Below are 9,400 nucleotides of genomic sequence, written 5' to 3'. Positions count from 1 at the left end.
CTGGCTTCCACAGTCTCTGACGCTTGTGGCTCCTACCAAAGGCAAGAGACAAGGACCTTTTGACCATTCTCTTCCCACCCCTTTGAAACTAGCTCGAGTGAAATTTGGAAAGTCTCTATACTTTTCCAAGCCCTTTTCTCTTCACCAAAGACTGTTAATATCTGTAGCTTGGAGACATCTGCTAAAACTCCATTTCTTACTTCTTAGAGGCTAGTGCCACAACAATAATAGTTAAAGCTTGATATTTTACTATGTGCTTGGCACAATTTACATTTGTGATCTCATTTAATCTTTACACCAACTGTATGAGGAAAGCGTTGCTATTCCCTCTTCAAGGTAACGAAAGTGAAGTGCAAAGAGGTCGAATAATTTGCCTTCATTTTACTCTTCTTTTAAAATCATTTTATTTTGGACAGTCCAATAAATAGCAAGTTTTTAGGTTTCGATATAGCCAACAAAGTTCTGAATGCATGCATCTAGGTTAACTCTTATGGAATAGAAAATATATTTCACATTTAATACTATTTATCTAACTCTTCTGATAATAAACCTTTAACTCAACAGCTGTTATTGAATAAACCTATGTGTGATGGGCTGCTCTGAGCCCTGGGGGGTCTCTGGTGAACAAAACAGGCAAGGGGCCTGTTTCATGGAGTTTTACACTTCGGTAGAGGAGAAACAAAGAAGAAACAAATAATACATCCCCAAGGGCAATTTCAGGGAGTGATAAGTACCATGAAGACTGTCTATTTGGATAATGTGATGAGAGAAGGGGACCATTTTTGGGGGTTGTATGATCAGAAAAGCTATGTGAACTGATGCCTGCCTGAGTGATGTGAAAAAGCCAGCCTTGAGAAGATTTAAAGAGAAAAGCAGAAGGAACAGCCAACAGGAGAAGACGAGGTAGGAAGGAGCGTGTATGTTCCAGCAGCAACAACAACAACAAAAAAACACAAAAAGCAGAACAGCATGTTGTGTGCCTGTAACTAAGTGAGCTTGAGGTTGGGGTGAAGAACTGGAAGAGAAAGCCTGTAATGAATACAAAGGTGATTAAGTCTGAGTGTGCTTTCAAGTTGCTTCCAGTTTCCTTTTTTAAATATTTTTATTGAGAAATCTTCACACACATACAATCCATCCACAGTAGACAATCAAGGGCTCACAATATCATCACATAGTTGTGTATTCATCACCATGATCATATTTAGAACCCGGTTTCCTTTTTAAAGAAGGAGGCTTCAGCTAACATGGTAATAAAACTCAAAATTTAAATCAGGAAACTATTTTGTAATCAAAATTCTCACTTGCTATTCTAAAAGAGACCAGTTTAACATGATTGAAGTTCTAACCCGATAAACACAGGCATGGAGGCAGGCACAGGCATTCCTACTTGATACAATGGAAGCACAAACATCATCTTTTATTATCTAAGATGAGAGTCCCCTCTCTAGACTCCAGCTGTTCTTGGCTTCTGTGAAGTGGATTACAGGCAACGATACCAAACAAAGATTGATGGCAGAAGCCTTCCTCAGGGTGATACTGCATTATTTACCAGGAGCTACCATAGACCTGAGGCTGACATGTCCAGGAGGAGCTCCTAGAACTGAAAAATTGGAAGAGTAATTAATGATAATACCATGCTCAGCCCCAGTAAGCTCCTAATATATGATTGCTATTTTCTCAGAGCTTTGACCTGTTTTCAGAGACACTACATGCTCTTGGTTGCTAGCTGAAATCTCTTAGGTTTCTGCTGCTCCCAGAGGTAACAAATGGAAAGGGAAAAAGAGATGGAGCCTCATGGCTGATGTTCACAGCTATGCTTATGTGTAGAAAATTTAGAGCAAATTGTGTGTGTGCAGAAATCAGGTCAGGCAGAGAATCAGGAGGGAAGACTATAAAGTTCCACTGTCCACCACCACCACCACCACTCTAGGAGTTTAGTGCCAACTTTGGAAAGACTAGGTTTGAGTTGGTTAAGGGTTTGGATTTATTAAATTTTAATCAGTTCGCTTCCCAGTGCCTGCCCATGAAACAAAAAAATTTAATCAAGGCTACCTGACTTCCTGGAAATTGCATACAAAATTGTGGCATATTTCCAGGTTTTTCATTTTTTTTATAGCGTTTTAATAACTTTCATGAGATCTGTGACAGCCTCTAAGAACAGAGCTGTACAGACAAAACGTAGATTAGTGGAGGTTGGGGGGTTTCAGTGGGAGGAATGGGCAATGACTGCTAATGGGCATGGGTTTCTTTTTAGGGTGATAAAAATGGTCTAAATTAGATTGTGGTGATGGTGGCACCTCTCTGTGAATAAATTAAAAACGTTTTATTTTTTAAATGGGTAATTTTTAAATGGGTGAGTTGTATCATATATGAATCATATCTAAATAAAGTTGTCTAAAAATAAAGCATCTAGGGCGATGCAATGCTGGCACAGTAGCAGGATTCTTGCCAGAGACACAGGTTTGATTCCCAGTGCCTGTCCATGCAAAAATAAAGAAATTAATTAATTAATTAATTAATTAAAGCATCTAAGACATTCAAAAGACTAAGACCACTCACTGTTCTCTAAGGTACAAACTTCTCACCACAGTCTTATTCTCTAATCCCCAAATACTCACACTCTCACGTACCGCATGCTTACTATGTGCCAGGCCCTGTGCTAGGCACTCTACATGTTAATAGTTCTCACAAACTATGAGGTAGGACTATTACCCACACTAAACATGAATTCAACGGATGCTAGAGATTGGATTTGAGTCCAATTCTATCTGGCTCCAAAACCTCATTTTCTTTCTGTTATGCTACCTGTACTTCTCACACTTTTCCAATCAAATACCCATATTGGCTAGAAGGATACATTGTCTCTTTGATTATTTGCATTATTGCCCAAACATCTCCTGTTCTTCATCCTCAAGGCCAGCAATCCATTGCAGCCTTACGTTCTCATCAGGAATATTTCCAACGACTCCAAATGGTTGTCCTGACTCCATATCTAACCTTGTCTAGATTATTTAATTCTAGCTCTTCTAGACTTGACAGTTCCCCATTATTTGCAGTATGAAGTCCAGAATCCTCTGCAATGCATTTAAGGCCCCTGACAACCTGGTGTCATTTTCTTCCAATTCTGGCCCCCTGCCCCCTACAATGCCCCGTTACCCTCCAACTAGACAGAACTACTTACTCTACCCCCTCCTGCTCCTGCATGTGCCTCCCTACACAGCACAGCTCATTACATACTCTACAATTCACATTCCGTTTTAGTAATTAGTAATTTAGTAAATAGTGGCAAATTCCTTCTCATTGAACCTCTTTTATTGTTCAGGTATGGCCTCTCTCTCTAAGCCAACTCAGCAGGTGAACTCACTGCCCAACCCCCACCCTCTCGTGGGACATGACTCCCAGGAGTATACATCTCCCTGGCAATATGGGACAGAACTTCTGGGATGAGCCAGGACTTGGCTTCAGGGGATGGAGAAAGCCTTCTTGACCAAAAGGGGGACAAGAGAAATGAGACAAAATAAAGTTTCACTGGCTGAGAAATTTCAAACAGAGTTGAGAAGTTATCCTGGAGGTTAGCTTATGCATCATATAGATATCCCTTTTTAGTCTATGGTGTACTGGAGTGGCTGGAGGAAAGTTCCTGAAACTGTTGAGCTGTGTTCCAGTAGCCTTGATTCTTGGAGACAATTATGTAACAATATAACAATTACAATGTGACCGTGTGATTGTGAAAATGGTGTGTCTGATGCTCCTTTTATCCAGCATTTGGACAAATGATTTTTTAAAAAAGGATAAAAAAATAAATAAATCATAGAGGGGATAAAGGGTAAAATAAATTGGATAGATTGAAATACTAGTGGTCAATGGGGGTGGGTAAGGAGTATGAGATATATGAGTTTTTTCTTTTTTCTTTTTATTTCTTTTTCTGGAGTGACGCAAATGTTCTAAAAATGATCATGGTGATGAACACACAACTATGTGATAATATTGTGAGCCATTGATTGTACACCATATATAGACTGTATGTGTGTAAAGATGTGTTAATAAAAATTTAAAAAAAAATTCCTTCTCATCCATCAGGTCTCACTTTGAGTTCACTTCTGCTGAGACACTTCCTCTGCCCTCCAAAACATCATTCCCTCTTATATATTCTCATATTACCCTGCTTGCACCCCATTTTCTGTGTTTATCACACTGTGTTGTCATTGCTTGTCTATTTACCTCTTATAGCAGTTTGTAAATATTGGGGGCAGGGGGTGTATTTTGCTGGTATGCCCTCAATGCCTAGTGCTTAGTATGTGAAGTGTCTATTGAAGAAATGAACGTGCCTGTATTTCTCTCTACATTGCATGTACTTCTATTCCCTGTGCCTAACATACTTCTATTTCCCAATGTCTGTTCCATAATACCTAATGTTTACTGAGGATTACTCTGCACCAGGTACTATTATTAGCATTTAATATGGAGTAACTCATTTAAAACTCATAACTCTGTGAAGCCAGCGTTATCATTAACCTATTTTATATAAGGGACCCGAGTCACAGAAAGGTTAAATAACAAGTTGTGTGACCTTGAGCAAGTAAATGGCAGAGTCACAATTCAAACAAAGCAGTCTGGTGCCAGAGTCTGTGTTAACACTATGCCATATTTCCTGTGTGTGTGTGTCAGCGTCTGTCCAACAAGGGAATGAGTAAGTGAATCCTTTCCATTTTCCACAGGGGTAAAATCCCAGAGCATTGAGCTTATTTAAGGAGGGTGGATAGGAGATGTATCAAGAACTAGAAAGCACTTAGATTCTCATAGGAATGAGGCAGATTTCATGGTTGAAGTACAGTGAGAACTCCAGACGTGCCACAGGCTGCAGAGGCAAACTGTGAAATGACCGAGGATTAGGCTGGGAGGTGGGAAAGCCAGGTTTTAATCCCAGAGGTGGTGTGAATTTGATTATGCTATGCTGGTCTGAAATAAAGGCCCTTCCATCAAACAGTCTTCATAGCTACGTGACCTGGGACATGTTCCTTAAGAGACTCTCTAAGTTTCCTTATCTGTTAAATTGGGATACTTAGCAGGACTCCTAGAATTGTGAGGCCTCAAGGAGTCAACGCATGTAAAACATTTAGAACAGGGCATGTAGTTAAGTGCTCAAGAAGAGGGGAGTAAAAGTAAAGAAGAAAAAGGAAACATTTGGGAAGTGGTTGCCAGCACTTTTCTAAATAAGTAGAAGGGGGGGGGGGGAAAGGATCCGAACTTAAACAAGTTTTGCCACTATTTGGCAGGTTTGAGAATTAAATGTTAGGGGGAAAAAAGGCCATTGTAAATATTTGCTAAAGGGAAATATTGGGGCTAGCAATAAAAATAAATAATAACCTCAAGGATTCTCCACAGCTCATTAGAGGTGCCTGACTATTTATTTATACTTAGAGGACACATCTCTTTTGAGGAATTTAAGCAGTTTTTAAAATTAGACTGAACCTTTTTAGCTCGAGGGAATTCTGAATTCTATTAATAATTGTAAGGTCCCTTTTTCTTCTTTTCCTTCCATCACTTTGTTTTCCCCCCTCTTCCTTCTAGCCACAAACTTTCCTTCACAAACGGGTTTTTTGTTAATGCATTTCTGCTGGCAAAATCCCTGAATTTCTTTTTGTTTATTTTGAGAGGAATAGGTTAAGAATGAAAGTAAAAGAAAACAGAGAAATGCTCAGTCGCCTTGGCTGCCTGCCAGAAAAAATGCCAAATGTCAGAGGCCTTGCTCAAAGCCCCTGGCCACATGCTTGAGGGACCTGCCCGCCACTGGGCCCACCCACTCCAAGATAACCCTCCAGGAAATTTATACCAACCACCTAAAAGTCAGATGGCTTGAGAAACTCTTCCCCAACAAGTTCCTACAAATGCACTTGATGGTAAAATAGTAAGGCTTTGAAGCTCCCAAACCAATAATCAAACAAAAGCCTGACATCTCTGGTCATACGCAAAATAATCAGAAATACAAATGCTTTAATCTATCTGGGAGGCTATATATCACCATTGTGTAGGCACAGAGACACGTCAGATTAGATCCTGGCCCAATATTTCCACCTTGGTGATGATGGACAACTTCCTTGTTCTCCCCCAAACTACTATTTCTTCACCCCTAACATTAGGGAAAAAAAATAGCTCTCACCTGACAGGGTTGTAAAGAGAATTAAATCAAAACTTCCTGACTCATTTAAATACCCTGCTTAGTAAATGTTTATTACCACTATGACCAGCTTTGCCAGCCCTCATCTTTGGTAGAAACCAATATCTCAGACTACTGCTTCCAGCGCAAGCTTCTGGACCTCTTCAGATCTCTTGCCCCAGCTGTTTACATTATGACCATACCAGTAAGTCACCCTAGAGAATCTGAGTGGGTCTGATAAATCAGCCATGAGTTTCCAGGGCAAAGAACACCTAAACGGGAGTAATTTCAATCAAGGATAAGTGATACACTTATTATTAACAGTCTCAATCATATTTTGAGCACTTAATATATTATCCCACTTAATCATCACAGCAGCCTCCATGGGCATAAGTAGCATTAATCCTAATCTACAGATAAAGAAATTGAGGCTCTTAGAGGTAGTGAAGGAGTTGTGATTTATTCCTAGGTGTATCAAACCTCTTCTCTTGTATCACCACTCTAGGATCTTAGAGTTGGAAATGACAAGATTTGAAAAGGCAGTCTAGAAAAGCTCAGTATTTTTGCTCAACACGAACCTGTCACAAAAGCTCAAAAAATAGTTCCTTCCTGCAACCCTTCATCCCACCTTGAGATCAGAATCCTCCTTAAGCACATTTCTCATAGGCACATGCTTGGCTTGAAAAGATTCTGAGCAAGACCTATTTGCATCATATCAGAAGGAAATCGGAAGACTGATACTCTGAAAATGTCTTGTGTATCCACACACAGTAATGAATGCCTAACAAGAGGATTAGGTGCTTTCTTATGAGGAAGACTGGGATGGACAGAACACTCAAGCAAAGCAGTGGCATGCCCTAATTACCCCAGTAGTAGTAGGATGTATTTCCCGAAGATGAACACAACAATATCTTTCATCCCACATGCTCTTCTGCAATGTGATCTTGCAACACCCCCATTCAGAGGTGGAGTCTAATTCCCTTATCCTTGAATCTGGGCTGGACTTAATGACTTGCTTAATCAATAGAATGTGTTGCAAGTGGCATTCTGGGTCTTCTGAGGCAGGGTCATAAGAAGCATTTCAGCTTCTGCCTGGGTCACTTGGGCCACCCACCCTCGAGATACTCTCTCTTAGAAGCCCAAACCACATGGAGAAGTCATGTGTGGGGCTCCAGGTGAGAGGCCCAGCTGAGCTCCCAGCCAAAGGCCAGCATCGGCTGCCAACTTTGTGAGAGAGCTATCTTTGATGTCCAGCCTAGTCAAGTCTTCATCTGACGTAGCCTTAGCCAGGATCAGCCACATAATCTGCAGGATCCAGTGCAAAATGAAAAATCAGCAAAATGGAAAATCAGGGCCCCTTGCTCAGAAAGTACTAAGAGTTTTGAGATAGCCACAGCAGGAGCACTGAACCAAGCATGAGGCCCTTCCAAGCTTGGGACCCATATGGCTGCACAGATCCTGGGTCTAGCAGGTCTCTAACTGCAGCCATTTGAGAGACCCCAACTGTGAGCTTCCCAGCTGAGCCCAGTAAATCCACAGAACCATGAGACACAATGATAAACTTTTATTTTAGGTCACTAAGTTTTGGGGTGGCTTATTACGCAGTAATAGATAACCAGAAATCCCCCCCTCCAAAAAAAAAAAAAAAACAATTGTAGGCAGCCCTAACCAGGAAAATGCTAAAAGAACAAGTCTATGAAAGGACCCCATGCTCAAATATATAGAGAAGTTGATACTACATAATGGAACATAAATCCCAAATCTAGCAATAAGGCTTCCATGAGGTCAGAATAACTTCCTTCTTATTTGGGCAGACCCTGAGAGAAGAAGGCAGGCAGTATTCCTGCCTCAGAAAGAGCTGAATCAAGAGATATTACAGCTAAAAAAGTAGGTCAATCAAAATATGACTGGAGTTGTACTCTGCAATAAGGTTTATTGAAGCCATGGAAATTAGTTAAAAAAATGAAGTTGCTGAATGAGTTTGATTATCTTGCTTGGGTACTGTACAGAATAAGAAAGGTTCCCGGGGATGTCGAAATAGTCTGATTTTCTAAAACGTGAAAAAGTCTTACAAACTAACTAAATTACTTTAATGTGTATCCTGGGCTTGATTTTGGAACAGCATGTTAGAGGAATAGTTTGTGAGTTATTGAAAACCGTAAGAATTGATTACTAGGCTCCCACACCGATACATTAAGAGTAAGTCTTACAGACACAGGGCTTGGTACACAGTAAGTATTTAAGAATATTTACTCTATGAATTAATATTATTCCTTTTTTTTTTTTAACAGAGTTACTACACAGTTCATAAGAAATGCAGGAATTTAGCAACGCACTTTATGGGTTCCTTGAGGAAAAGAGAGAGCAAAAAGGGGCACAGGATAGTAAGGTTAGGTGATTTATAACATTCAACAATCAGTTATAAATGCTCTGTAAATGTCAAAAAGAAGAGACCACTCAGATCTTTATGCTGCTGCTGTGCCCTTTACTAGCTTGAAGACTTTGGACACATTACATGCTCTCGCTCAACTTCAATCTCCTGGCCTGCAGAGAGCTGATAATAACCCATTTGGCTGAAGCACGAAGTGGATAAAATAAAAAGCCCCAAGTCAGTTGGCTGCATTCAGCCCCTAAGGACCAACGCAGGTGGTTCCTCTGCCAAGTGAAAGGCAGGAAGCAACCAAAGAGGAAAAGATTTTTGAGTAAGAGGAAAGTCTTCTGGGCAGCATTTTTCCCAGGAGAATTTTATTGAACAGAGTAAAGCCTCAGAGGTCCTTAACGGCATGACTTCCTCACAACAGGTTGGATAAAAGTCAATAGTATTCTAGAGCATATTTTTACTGGAAGGAGAGTCAAGACTCCTGGTATGCGTGGGTCTGTTCTATAACTATCAGGTACAGAAATAAAACATAAGAAACACATAAACTCAGTAACAGAAATACATAATGCAGGGAAAGTCCATGCTTGAAGGATCCAACTTTGGGCAATTCCAAAGACTGACAGTTCTATGCAGTTGGCAGATTAGCATTAAAATAAAAAAGCAAACAATCCAGGGACAGTCCAAGAGACCTGACACAGGAGAGGCCAGGAGAGACCAGGAAAGACCTATGGCCTGGGCCTTGTATTCAAAGCCCTCAAATTTAGGCTTTGGGCACTATCTCTAAATGAGATTATATATTTGTCTGTCATGACACATGCCTACAGAATTAAAAGAATATTGTGCTCATCCTGCAGCTTTAAACC

This window comes from Tamandua tetradactyla, chromosome 11 (genome assembly GCF_023851605.1).
Source record: "Tamandua tetradactyla isolate mTamTet1 chromosome 11, mTamTet1.pri, whole genome shotgun sequence".
In the NCBI taxonomy this organism is placed as follows: Eukaryota; Metazoa; Chordata; class Mammalia; order Pilosa; family Myrmecophagidae; genus Tamandua; species Tamandua tetradactyla.
The sequence above is the reverse complement of the archived record's forward strand: the minus strand, read 5'-3'. Positions refer to the sequence as shown.